The sequence below is a fragment of the Drosophila eugracilis genome, unplaced genomic scaffold, assembly GCF_018153835.1.
Source record: "Drosophila eugracilis isolate 14026-0451.02 unplaced genomic scaffold, ASM1815383v1 contig_2167, whole genome shotgun sequence".
NCBI lineage: Eukaryota > Metazoa > Arthropoda > Insecta > Diptera > Drosophilidae > Drosophila > Drosophila eugracilis.
Window position 1 is genome coordinate 1,112,516 of NW_024573052.1, and position 14,512 is coordinate 1,127,027.

Genomic DNA, 14,512 nt, shown 5'->3' on the forward strand with positions numbered 1-14,512 from the left:
AAAGCGGAAAAAAACTCCTGCTGCTTATGGCGGCTGTTGAGTGATGGTGTCCAAAAGGGATGGTGGGGAGGAGAAGAAGGGGGGTGTTTCCAGAGTAAAAAAGCAGAGAGCTAAACCCAAATGAAATTGCCCTTTGGCGGCTGCGAAAATGCGTGGGCCGTTCGCAACGAGCGATAGTTGTCTGCAACAGGAGCCGGTGCACACGCGGCGTATACGTTATGCGCTGACCCCCCGCGTCAAAGCCACATTAAATATTTGAGTGTGTGTGTGTGAGTGTGGGTTTACATATATGACCATCGGTATTCTATATTGCAGCATCAGTTTCAGTTTCAGTTTCAGTTTCAGCGGCAGCTCGCATTAATTTGGCTTAGTTTTATGGCCAGCCCCAGCCAGCCAGTCCGTAATTTTCCCGCACGAAAAGTTCCGTTTTGTTGGTCTAATTAATTTGCCGGACATTGCGGAGTCCAGCGTAAACCCTTTTGTAATGCCATTGAAGCGGGCCAAACTGTTTGTAATTTTTTTTGTGATCTAAATTATGAATAATTATGAAAGTTCTCCCAACCTCGAAACTCGATTTCAGCAAGGGTTTACTTTCCATTTCCCACCCCCGCCGCCAATTTATTTGCAGTGAAAATATTTGCCAAATTTGCTGCTGTTTCCTAATTGGTTTTTGTTTCTCTATATCCGTTTCTACCAACTGCTATTGACATTACGTTAATTATATGCATTCACGGTGCTTTTTCGCGAGTTAACAGAGTCATGACTTTTCAAATTTTGACTTTTTAGAGAAATTTGCAATATTTGTGGTCGGTTTTGGGTTCGGAACTGTGACAAAACAGGGCTTACAGTTGAATGAGTTACTGTTTTGTCTAACTAACGATCGAAACTTACCTTCCTCATCAATCGTTTGGTGATTTTGGGAAATTTAATTTTTGGAATTTTTGTAAGGGGTAACATCATCAAAATTTGTGAAAAATCGGCAAAATTTGACATTTCAAGGTGGGGATGCAGTTTTGTTAGAAATTAAATTACGAGCTCAACGAGATATTACTTTCTATATTCCGACCATTTTTGGCTTTGTTATGAGAATAATTCTGATTATTTTGGGGGGAAAATCAGGACTATGACTTTGGGCTTAAAATTTTAATATTTTTAATCAGTTTTATACCTATAACTTTGCTAAAACAAACAGCACAGCTAAAAGCATGACAGTTTTTTGAAGCTTACAACCGAAACTTTAAACCCCTATACCTACTTTTAACATTATTGTTCTGATTTTTTGGTGCGAGCTCTGATTTGATGGCTGAAAAATCAAGAAACCTATTCTTAACAGAAATTTGCAATATTGTGTCTGGTTTTTTAGCTCTAGTTCGGTCAAAACAAGACGCCCAGCCAAAATAACGACTGTTTCGTGCTGCTAACGACCAGCACTTACCACCCCTATCACTCGTTTTTCGATTTTGGGAAAATAAATTTTGACCCAAATTTCGCATTTTTGATAAGGGGTACCATCATCAAAATTTTCAAAAATGGCCCAAAAATGAAGTTTCCCAGATTTGAATGCAAACCAATTGGGAGTCATGGCAATCAAGTTACGAGCCCTACGAGGTATTACATTCCTCATTTGGACCGTTTTTGGGTGTGCTATGGCCAAAAAACTGATTTTTTTTTGTGCCCAAAATCAAGTATACGCCTATTGGCAGCAGAGATCCCGGTTTTGTTGCCGTTTCTTAGCTCTAACTTTGCTCAGAAAAGACGCACAGCTAAAACAGTGGCTGTTTTATTCAGCTCACAACCAACACTTTAAGCCCCTATACCCACTTTTTACAGTGGTGTACTGCTCTTTTACTGCGAGTGCTGATTTCATGGCTAAAAAATCAAAATGCAATATTTGTTGCGGTTTTTCAGCTCTAGCTCGGCCAAAACAAGACGCACAGCCAAAAGAACGACTGTTTCGTGCTGCTAACGACCAACACTAACCACCCCTATCCCCCGTTTTTCGATTTTGGGAAATTCAATTTTGGCCCAAATTTCGCATTTTTGGTAAGGGGTACCATCATCAAAATTTTCAAAAATGGGCCAAAAATGAAGTTTCCCAGATTTGAATGAAAACCAATTGGGAATCATATCAATCAAATTACGAGCTCTACGAGGTATTACATTCCTCATTTGGAGCATTTTTGGCTGTGCTTTGGCCAAAGATCTGAATTTTTTTGCGCCCAAAATCAAGTATACGTCTTTAGACAGCGGAGAGCCCGGCTTGTTGCCGTTTCTTAGCTCTAACTTTGTCAACACAAGCAGCATGGTTAAAGCTATGACTGTTTTATGCAGCTAACTAGCCAAGCTTAAAACCCCTATACCATAATACTGCCATTTTCAGGGGGAAATCGGGATAAAACAGATTTTCCATTTTCGATAAGGGATAACATCACCAAAATTTGCGATTATTTTCAAAATTTTGACTTATCAAACTGTGAATGCAGTTTTGTTATAATTTTAATTACGAGTTCATTGAAGTATTGCATTCCATATTCGGACAATTATTGGCTTAGTTATAAGAAAAAAATCGAATTTTAAGGGGAAAAAAGAGAAAAATGGGATTTTCCATTTTCGATAACATAACATCATAATTTTTTGCGAAAAATGGCTAAAATGTCTGAATACAGTTTTGTGGGAATTTTCATTACGAGTTCATTGATATATGACATTCTATATTTCGACCACTTTTGACTTTGTTGTGGGAAGAATTCTGATTATTTTGGGGCAACAATCTGGATTTTGAGTTATGACAGAAAATGGAATCTTTTTTATCGGTTCTACGTCTATAACTTAGGCAAATCAAGACGCACAACTAAGATAAAGACTGTTTTGTAAAACTAACGACAAAAACTAACTTTCCTTATCATTCATTTGATAATTTTAGGAATTTAAAATTTTGGTAATATTTTAAATTTTCTGTAAGGGGTAACATCTTCAAAACTTGAAAAAATTTTGAAAATTTGTACTTTTTAAGGTGGGAATACAGTTTTATTAGAAATTAAATTACGAGCTCAACGAGACATTACTTTCCAAATTCTGACCATTAATGGCTTAGCTATGGAAATAATTCTGTTTTGTCTTTCATATAAGGGGTTCTGTGTTTCTTTAGTGTAAAGTTTTGTTTTAATCTTTAAAATCAATTGGTATTTTCTTAAATCAGAGAATAATTTTACAAATTCTTACTGTTTAGTAGCCTACTGCAGCAGTGACGTCATTGCTGTTTGAGATTTCTTGCCATTATGTTATAACTAACATATTTATGTTATTAAAATTTAAATTACAGAAGTCGCTTTCTGCTGTTAACAGAGTTGAAGTTAGCTGAGTATGTTAATGGAGTAGCGGTTGTTTGCTATTTGCGTTCTTATTGTTGGTATTTTAAAGAATTTACTTAGGCGAGGGGGGTGAGGCAAAGCAAATAACTGTGAAAGTGGTAAATTGTTATGCTGTTTAAAAGTATTAAAAACATAAAAAATTAAACATAAAAGTGATCGCAGCCAATAGTCATGGTTTGCGCTCAATGTATATTGGTAACATAGTGAACTTATCTATTTTTCATTCCCAAATGCAAAGGGCGCTCCGGGTGCAAAGTCTGTGTTCACCTTTGCACCTGCAGTTGTACTTAGTGTGTAAATTCGCGTATTTAAAATCAATTAAATGCCTTGTCAAGCAAGAGAGAGGTGAGCGGGAGGCAAAGCGAAGATCTATGCAAGCCCTTCTTATCTCTCACCCACAATTTTGGTATACAGAATTTTTGGCTCTCCAGATTTCATTCCTAAGTGCGTTGCCAAATTTCAGTATTCTAAATCAATTAGGTGCTTTGTCTAGCAAGAGAGAGGAGAGCGGGGGGCAAAGCGAAGAACATTCATTCATAAATGCGTTGCCAAATTTCAGTCGGTGTTGTTTACACTTTTGCTAGCAAGAGAGGGGAGAGCGATCGAAAAGTGAGAGTGGTAAGGCAATGAACTGTAAAAGCCCTTCTTAGACTCGCTCACCTACTTTGTGCAATTTGCAAACCAGTGAGAGAGAGAGAGAGCGGTGCGGGAGAGGAGAGGCAGAGCAAAGAACTTTGGAAGCCCTTCTTGGACCCCGCTCGCCTACTTTTCTCTATACCTAATTTCAGTTCTTCAGCTTCCATTAACAAGTGCGTTTGTCAAACTGCAGTCGGTTGATTTTTTGTTGCCAAAAAGTGTTAAAAGTTGATAAAATCAAACATAAAAGTGATCGCGGCTAAGAATATCGGTTTGCGGTCAGTATTTACGGCCTACATAATGAATTTAACTATTTTTTATGCGAAAATGAAAAGGGTGCTCCGCCGAAAAAGTGCGTGTGTGTGTTACATATCTACATAAGTGTGCATGTAAGTGTGTAATGATGTGCAATTTGGCAAACGAGAGAGCTGACCGAGAGAGGGAGGCAGAGCGGAGAACTTTGGAAGCCCTTCTTAGACCCCGCTCTCCTACTTTTCTCTACACCTAATTTCAGTTCTTTAGCTTCCATTCACAAGTGCGTTGCCAAATTGCAGTCGAGTGATTTTTTGCTGATAAAGAGTGTTAAAAAATGTTAGAATCAGACTAAAAAGTGATCGCTGCAGAGTGTTTTAGTTTGTGGTCAATATAAATTGGCTATATAATGAATTAAAATACTTTTTATGCGAAAATGCAAAGGGTGCTCCGCTGAAGAAGTGGGTGTGTGTGACATACCTACGTATGTATGTATGCAAGTGTGTAATGACGTGTAGTTAATGATGATTATGTAAATGATGATTATGTTAATGACGATTATGTTAATGATAATGCTCTGGTAAGCTAAAGCGAGGTGAGTGATAGAAAAGTGAGAGAGGGAAGGCAAAGATAAGAACTTTGGAAGATCTTTTACCTGTCCGCTCTTTCCCCTCTGGAATTTTCCGTTGTCCGTTTTGCCAGTTTTCATTCTTAAACTTGCACTTGTTGTTTTGAGTTTTGGAAAGTGTTAAATTAGAAGGCGAAGTCTGATTGCATGTTTTAAGTTCAGGGTAAGAGGCACTGAATAATATTTATTTCATGTATATTTTGTATTTATTTTTTTATGTTTTCATAAATATTTATATTATTTTAAAATTATATACATACCTTCCCATATATATATTTTATATTTATTTATACTTATAAATATTTATATTTATAAATATTCACAGGAAAATGGAAGGCGGCTGGAAAATTCAACGTTTTGTGTGGAAAACCAGATACCAATATTTCCTGAAATGCAACAAATCAAAACTAGAACTTCGATTAATGGCAGAAAAACGTGGAAATTCAAGGTAAGTGTATATATTTTGTTGCTAATTATATACAATTAATTATTAACTTAATTTTAAATTTTATTAATTTAAAATTTTATCTCTTTTCAGGAGAAATGTATTGCAAGTCGATGTGTTCTTTCCTTGTGAAGTTTTTATTACTAAAAAACTTCACACAGAAAGAGCCTTCTTAACTTTTATTTTAAGTTTATATATTAATATTTTATATAATTTTTCTTACAAATTCCGAAGAACTAATATTGTTATTTTCGATGGCAGGAAAGTGCTTTAAATTTTGTGCTCCGTGGGAAAAGTGAAATTGCATGAAAATGGAAAACGGAAAAGCGAAGACCAACTCATCTTTAAAATACAAATATTTCCCAAAATGCAACAAGTCGAAACTTGAACTTCGGTTAATGGCATACAAATGTGGAAACTTAAGGTAAGTGTATACACTTTCTGCTATTTATATGAAATTAGTTATTCATTTAATTATAAATTTTATTAATTTAAAATTTCATCTTCTTTCAGGAGAAATGTATTGGAAGTCAATTTGTTCTTTCTTTGTGAAGTTTTTACTAAACTTCACACAGAAAGAGCCTTTTACCTTGTTAACTTTTATTTTAAGTTCAGCTTTAGACAAGCATAACATTGACCTTATTAGTCTTTAATTTGTATTTATTTTTATATATTTACTTATATTTGAAATATTTACCAATTCCAACCAACTAATATTGTTATTTTCGATGGCAGGAAAGTGATTTAAATTGTGTGCTCCGTGGGAAAAGTGAAAAGTGAAACTGCATGGAAATGGAAAACGAAAAGGCGAAACCAAATCATCTTTACCTCAATAAGAACCCCGGATAATTCGGGGTAAGTGGCCTGCTGAATGCAGTTAACATGAATTTTCCCAATTTTCTTGAGCAAGTCAGATACTTTAGTGTTTAGTTAGCATACTTTTCCGCAAATCTAAAGCTTAGTTAAAAAATACAGTTCTTATAGGTTTTGTCTTGAAGTTTTTCTGATTTTTTTGTCTGAGTAAAAGATATCTTGCAGTCCAGCGATGTATGACTTTCCATATTTCGTCCGTTTTTGGTTTTTTTGTGGGAAGAATTCTGATTAATTTGGGGACAACAATCAAAACTACGATTTCTGACAGAAAATTCACTCTTTTTTATCGAGTTTATGTCTATAACTTTGCCAAAACAAGACGCACAGCTAAAACAAAGACTGTTTAGTGAAGGTAACGACCAAAACAAACTTTCCTGATCATTCGTTTCATGATTTTGGGAATTTCAAATTTTGGCAATTTTTTGTATTTTTTGTAAGGGGTAATCATCAAAATCTTCAAAAAAGGCAAAAATATTACATTTTAAGGTGGGGATGCAGTTTTATTAGAATTTAAATTACGAGCTCAACGAGACATTACTTTCCAAATTCGGACTATAATTGACTTAGTTGTGGAAATAAAACTGTCACTTTGAGGTGAAAAAAGAGGAATTCCAAAATTTGCATTTTTGATAAGGGGTAACATCATCAAAATTTACGAAAATTAGCTAAATTTTTACTTTTCAAACTGGGAATGCAGTTTTGTTGGCAATCAAATTATGAGCTCAACGAGCTATAACATTCCATATTCAGACCAATATTGGCTGAGTTATGGGCATAAACCTGTAGTATTTTGGGGGAAATTAGGAGAAACGACGTTTTGTCCTTTTTGATAAGGGGTAACATCATCAAATTTCGCAAAAAATGGCTAAAATTTCACTTTTTAAACTGTGAATACAGTTTTATTAGAATTTTAATTAGGAGTTCATCGATGTATGGCATTCTATATTCCGATCATTATTTGCTTAGTTATGGGAAAAATACTTACATTTGGGGCTAAAAATCAGGATCGATCAGCTTCTGCATTTTCTATGAGATATACGATCACTTCCTCTTATTTTCTCTTCCCAAAAACTGATTTTTGTAAACTTTACAAAATCAGGATGAGGGAATCGAGGTATATAATCCGAATTGTATAAAAGTTAATCTAATTGAGAGATTTGTAGAATCGTTTCTATAGTTTCCGCCTGCGAGTAACCACGCACAGAGGCAGTCATAGCCATAGCCATAGCCATGGCCATGAATCACTTGCTTATCTCGGAGATATTTATTTATTTTTACCGACCACAAAGTTGCATTTTTCACTGCAGTAGAGAGAGAGTTTTCCGCCGCGGGGGGAAATTACGTGAAAGCGGAAGCAAAAGGCCCCATCTCTTCGCTCCTCTTGCCCCCCTCTCCTTGCCACTCTTTTCTGCCAGACAAATTCGTATGGCGTCTATATAATTTGTAAGTGTGTGTCGGGGGAGGGAGCAGGTTTGGGGGTTGGGGGAGTTGGTCCCATGTGGAGTTGTGCTTGTGGTCCTCGGTGGGATATTGGCACGCACACAGCATAAGCAAATGCATAACGAGACCACACACACACACACCAACACACACACACCCATAACAATAGCCGAGATAACTAATAGCAAATTGCTGGCATCGTTCACTTTCCCAGCCCTCCCATTTCCACATTTCCCGAGGAATTTCCTTGTGGCCGGGAGCTCTGATGTACTGCAATCTTGAGAGTATTTATGTATAGCACACCCACTCCATGCTCCGTTTAGCGTCTCCTAATTACTGCCACTGCTGTGGTAATCATGATTTAAGCGCTAATCTGTCCCACACGAACAGCCACGCCCGTTAGGGGGGCGATGATGGGGTTAATGTGAAGAAATGTGAAGGAAAATCAAAAATCGAAGAGGGAAATACCGCAGTTTTGATAGGTTTTTCAAGCTATATCTTTAGTTTAATCTAAAAATGACTTAAGAAATGGTTTATCTAACGTATGGGTAGAAGATATATGTATATATATATATATATCGGATGTATAAGAAATATGAATCGATCGAAGCAAGCCCCGAAGGCTGGGCCATAACCCCAGAAGAGTAATGGGTAGCATATCGAAGCGGGATAAAGGGCATTTAAAGCAAATATGTTGAATTCAATTTGTAAGGCGGCACTCACACACACTGAAGCCAACACCCTATAAATGCCCCCAGGAGGTTGTATGAAAGGGGGGTGGTGTGGTGTGGTTCCGCACTCTCTCAAAGTCAGGTAAACAGGGTGGAAGGAGAAGAAGAAAGTAAGAAGGAAAGCAAGCAGGCTATGGGGGAAGGGTTCTTGTTTGTTGGTTGTCAAAGGAATTCCAATACGACAAATACACGCATTGTGAGCAGATATTCTGCCACTTCCGGTCTCAGCACCCGAGGGGTAGAAGTTTGATTTGGGGAAGGGGAAGTGATTGAAGAATAAATAAGGGTTAGATATGGGGGGTGTGAGAAAAGAAGGAAAAGTCGGAGTTTTCATATGCTTAAGGTTTATCAAAATGAATATTTTGCGTAAAGTAAAAACTTATTTGATGTTTTTCATGGAAATATTCCAAGCTGATTAACTTAGTTCTTCTTAAAAGTGAGCGAAAGTTCAAATGACAAGGCAGGAAACGAGAAATGCCGCCGAAAAGTAGGCAACGTGGCATGTGGCCTGTGGCCTGTCCCAAGCACAGCTTTCTCTCTCTCTCTCTCTCTCTCTCTGTGATTGCTAGAATTTCATAAATAGTTTTTTCTGATCTTGAAAAGTAATCAAAGAAGAGTTTTCCCTTTGAAAATCGATCAATTTCCCGGAATTTACAGTTTTCCATTAATATTTAACTTTAAATTTCCGGCAATTTGATTAAGCTCCGCCACTCCTCCACTGCCAATTGATAAATAAATATAAATATTAATGCTGTGGCGGGATATTAATATTAATCCTGCAGCTCATAAGGACTGTTAAATGATTGTCCCGAATCCGCAATAAGCCGAATGGCCAGTAAATAAGCAGAAACAGCTGATGATTGGGGTGGAGGGAGGGGTAATAAGAGAGGGGGGTATATATCGGTATATAGATAACCGATAATTTAACATTTAAAGCCAAGCTGAGATATGGCATTAAGGTGCTTGCAGCAAGTGCTTCGGCACTTGGCAGGGGATTGGAAAGCAATGGAAATTGCGATGTCTCTTTGAGTGTGTGTACATTTTCCAATCGGATTAACCGACACCTTGGCCAGAAGGGAGCCACACTTGAGGGAGCCTACAGGGCAGGGGTAGGGCGTGTGGGTACAGCCACGATTGTCACAATTCTCCGAGAGAAACGCCAGCGAAGCCCCGCAGGCATATCAATCACTCAAAGCTGGAACAGGAGATGGAGCAGAAGTCGGAGCAGGAGTCGGAGAAGGAGACGGAGACTGAGCCTTTGTGCTGACCAAATTCTATGAAATTGAAATCAAGCGTCTTGCAGGCAAAGCTACCCATTAGTGGTAGAGTTAAGAGGAGGGTATGATGGACTACATCTAAACCTCTTTTTTTTGGAAGATTTTCCTTTCCTTTTTCTAACATTTCTTGAACTTGCTTTGCTTTGACCCCACTTTGATCTTCTATTTTCCTAATTTTCTTTTGGTTTTCCTCTGGTATTTCCACGTCCGCATACTTTCCCCCACTCAAACTTCGTTTGTGACTGGAAACTGCCTAGTGTCCTGGGAAGACTTCCTGACTGTACTGCTGATGCCCCAGGCGGCAGCGCAAAAATGCAATTATAATGCCACCAGGCGGCAAACAGCAATGCAGCTCTGCAGCATTGCAGCGATGCAAATTGCAGATGCAACTGCAACTTTGAATTTCAAAGCATATGAGAGAGAGAGAGAGTCGTTCCCCCAAGGGCGAAATCAGAGGGAAGGACAAGTAGTTGACAGTGGGACGTGTTCGGGAATTTTCAAGTAGCCAGATATCTTTGGGAAAGCTACAGTTTCCAATTTGATTATAAAAGAAACACACAGCTGGAGTGGGGACTTTTCATGTGTTTTCAATTCAATATGTTTCTTGGCCACAGCACTGAGAGAAAAAACTGAGAAAACTGTGAAGAAATGAGGGTTAGAAAGAGATTTTCCTATAACTTTTCTCCCAGTGCACTCCGACGCCCACTTAGCCGACAAGCTGAGCCGGGTGAATGGGCTGGGCTTATTGATTCCGGCAGGCGGCCACTCATAAACTGGGATCTAATCGAGTGCCTGAGCGAGTCCTCGAGTGCCTTCGATGGGGCAACCTAAGCAACGATAAGCTCGCAAGTAGCAAGTAGCAAGTAGCAGGTCGGAAATATGACAAGGAAGTCAATTTCCCCTTTTTGTCTAAGCCGAAAAAGGATCCTGAAGTGGAGGAACTTAATAGCAGACGACGACGACAACGGTTGGAGGGTCATTGAACTTCTAATTGTTAACCTGAGCAGAGGGGGTGTGGTGGGGGGTGGTGGGGTGGCTGTTAGGTGAGTCGCAACAAAGCATCAATCAGTGCCAAATCGAATCAGGATTCAATAGAAATCTCCCGAAAATAAACCAGCCGTATGCAATGAAATTAAAAAGAACCTGCGACCTGGCACAAAGAGCTTGGCCTGGCCAAAAAAATACAAAAAATACAAAAAACTGATAAGGAAATTGCATTTCCATGGGCTCCGCGCGCCACCGCCAAAAAAGCAACAACAAACAACAAAGTTAATGACTTTCCCATTTCGCTGGGCGCAAGTCAATGAACCAAAAATCAAAAGCATAAAAAACCCAACCGCGTGGCTTAAATCATAAAACCAATTTTCCTCGAATGCCCTGAAAAAAAATGGCACATTGCCTGTAGTTTGTTTCGGAAAATGGAAAATTCGTTTTGGATTAAAATTATTATTAAATAATGAGAAAAACTGAAATGTTTGATAAAGTTGTGTTCCAGTCATCAAGGGAAACCTTTTCTTTTATCCATTTTCCCCGGAGTAAGAGCATCCTTCATTCGTCTGCAGGACATGTGGAAGTGTGAAAGGATACTGACTCCTTGGAGTGACTGACTAAGGATGCGGTTAAGGCGGCTGTTCCAAGTTAGGAGGAGAGTTCTGTTTCGGAGGAGAGGAGTGGTTAGGTGCCCCTAAGTGTCAAACACCTTGAGACTGGCAAACAGCTGAGAGCACAGCGCGCGCCTCGCTTCCAAATTCCAAAAATTCAAAAACAAAGCCAGCCCCGGCGCTAAGAGATTAAAAAACGCTTAGGAAAAGCAACAATGCCGGTGTGCCGCCGAGCAGCGCAATAACAATAACAACAACACACAGCTAGAGAACGTCAGGAAAAACAAGAAAAGTCAAGCAAGGGGCCATGTAAACAGAAAAGCGAGACCAAGCTAAAAAGGGAAAAAGGGAAGAGCGCAGACGCGCGGATAAATGTTGGATGGGAAACTGAAACTCAAGGCTGGCGGATAAAAAGAGCGGCGGATATCCAGCAGCTGGGAACACTCCATCGAGGTCTTTACCGAGGCCTTTCCCGAGCGTTGAGCGTCGAGCGACGACGAGCGGCGGGCAAGCAAGCCGCTGCCGAAATATCCGCCAACACTTTTTGGAATAAAACTAAAGAAATTTGTTTGTTTTGATTCAGTCGTTGCGGGTTTTTTAAGGCGAACACACAGCCCTGAGAAGGAAAAGCCGGAGGCTATAAAGAGACAGTTTTCCAAAACTCAATTCCGGCTGGCTAAATTGAAAATTGAAAATTGAAAAGCGAAAAGCGTTGTGTTGTTTCGGGCCAAGCAAATGTGCCACAGACGTTTCAACATCTTGAAAAGCCTTAAAAAAACATATGAAAAATTCTGAAAATTCTCAAAAATTCTAAAAATTCTCAAAAAAAAAAACAAAACATTTTTTTCCACATTTTTGTTTCTGTGCTTTGTGACCATAAAAACTCAAGCGAAAAAAATAAATAGAAAAACTTTCCGAATGCCAGGAATTCATCAGGTAAATATCGCTTTTCTTTGGTTAGTTTTTTTTTTTGCTAGAAGTAAAAACGCCCGGGAAACTCAAAGCTGACAGCCAAACAATGGCAAAAATTTATCGCTGGCCCTTGAAGGCATAAACAAGCCAACGAATTCTTTTGGCCAAATCAAAAGGAAAACTGTTTTCGATGGTCAAAGGCCTAGGAAATAGCACAGAAATAATGTGCCATAGATTATGATAATGTTTCTGTGTCTTAGTTCTTTCTGATAAACAAGTTTTCTCTCCACCCCCTTAAAGGGAAGGTTCTCCTCCCCAACTCTGGAAAGTGAAAAAAATATTGAAAAATTTCAAAAGCATTTCCTTCGACCCGCATAGTTTTGTGGATCTTATAAGAAGGCAAAGGAAAGTTTTTCGAAGTCAACGCTGGGAGGAAAACAGCTTAAAGTTGCATAAAATGAGTAACAAAAATTGATATGAAAAACACTTCTAGTTGGGGAAACTTGTCAGGCTGTAGTAGTAGTAGTAGTAACTTGCACTTTGGCCCGACTTTGGTTGGCAACAGGAAGGTAGTTTCTTGAAAGAGAGAAGAAAAAATGAAGGAAAACTGTGAAAACTGTTAAAACTGTCTATGAAACATTTGAAAGACTTGTGTGAAAAAAGGAAAAACCTAAAAAACTTGGCAAGATAAGCGATGCTTTTGTTGTGGAAATTTTGAAAACTGAAAACTGAAAACTGAAATTTTCTGTGACTTAAAATGACTGTCCATTTTAAGCAGTGTCCCAAAGTGTCCAATAGCTGTCCTCCGGCGACTTTCCCATCAGCAGACAGTTTCCCCTTGCTGGCGGCCACATTGATTTTCAAGTCCAACTGGCAATTAACAGCGTCGGAAAACTATTAAAATTATATTTAATGTGCTTAGCTGAGAGAACGGCGGGCGGAAGGGAGGAAGTGAAGTCAGAGGCTGTGAAAATTGGAAAATTGCTGCACTGACAGTAAATTCATTGGTTTTTCCCATTTACATTCTATGTGCAGCCATTCATGTGTAAGCATTAAAGGATCTTTTTGGGGGGGAAAAGTCTCATCTCCATTAGGGAAAACTACCCATGAAGAGAGCTCTCAGTTAGGGCCTTGAGAAATGGCTTTCATTCGATGAGTCAAGATGAGTCTAGAAAGGAGATGCTTTCTATGAAGGAGAAGGAAAAATCTAATAAAATTCGAATTTTCTTTAAGCCGCCGTCGGCTTTCCTTTACTTGGCTAATTGTCGCTGAAGATTCTTTCCACATAATTAGGCCGACATGAAATCGATTCCCGTTGATGCTGCACCAAATTGCAAAAAGGCATAAATCGGTTGGCAGGCTTATCAGTGCCGGACAGACCCTGCCTGCCACATTGCCACACTGCCACCACACATAATAAATGCCGTATAACATGGAAAACCTTTTGAGTTTTGACCTGCGAACAAAAACAAAATACAAAAGAGGGCAAAGGCTCTGAGGAAAAGGCCCCGGGAAAATGCAGCAGCAGCAGCAGCAGCAGCAGCAGCAGCAGGCACACAAAGGCGAATGTCGAGAAGCCAAATCGGATGGCCGAAACGAAACCCTTTTGTTGTGACCTTGCACCGTGCGAGTTCGCATGCCCTCGCCTTTCTTTCCTTCTTTTTTTTTTTTTTGGCCAAATTATTGAAAGAAAAACATTAAGATCCCTGTGTTCGGTTTTGTGGTCGGTCAGTTGGCCACTTTTTTTATGCCAGCCAAATTTGCACGCAGTCGAGCGGCAAACAAACAAAGCTCCCTGTGATCCCTGTGTACCGCCCGCCACCCTTTCGCCACCCTTTCACTGCTTTCCGCTTAGCTTTTCCTTTGCTTTCCCTTTGCTTTCCCTCTGCCTTTGCCTTTATTTTCCACTTGGGGTCCACTTAATGGCACCTGTGGCTCCCTGCTAATCATGATTTTAATGACTTCTTGGCCCGGTTGGTTGTTTATGAAACCCGGCGAAAGGTTTATCGGCCATTGCCGGGGAGAAAAAAAAGGTTGCAATTAATTTTTTAAATGCTTTACAGCCAAAGTTTGTCTTTTTCGGTTTCTTTTGTTGTTGTTTTTCCCCATGGATTTTCCTTGGGCGCCCCTTCTGATTGAGTGTGGAAAGTGGAAAGTGCACTTGCGGAGGCTTGAAGTGGTTATAATCTGGGCATTAATACGGGGAGCCTCCTGGAAAAGGCGGAGAGTTATTAAGGTCGTTTCCACCATTAGCCATAATGTACTTGCTAATAACTGACTGTTGGTGATGTTAGATGGGAAAATTTGATAGATTTCCCTGCCTGCCTGTCTGCCTGCCTGCCTGCC

At 39.2% G+C, this 14,512-nt stretch overlaps 1 protein-coding gene across 2 annotated transcripts in view; it reads left to right on the forward strand.

The window, feature by feature from the left end:
- The first annotated feature begins 6,129 nt into the window (after positions 1-6,129).
- LOC108103695 (sex peptide receptor) overlaps positions 6,130-14,512 on the forward strand; it is a 50,536-nt gene continuing 42,153 nt past the window's right edge. Inside the window, exon 1 of one of the 2 annotated variants that reach the window (XM_017209291.2) lies at positions 6,130-6,187. The gene's annotated coding sequence lies outside the window, so the exon portion shown is untranslated. Of the gene's footprint in view, positions 6,188-11,851; positions 12,191-14,512 lie in introns of those variants that run through there. The other variant, XM_017209289.2, reaches the window with a different exon arrangement.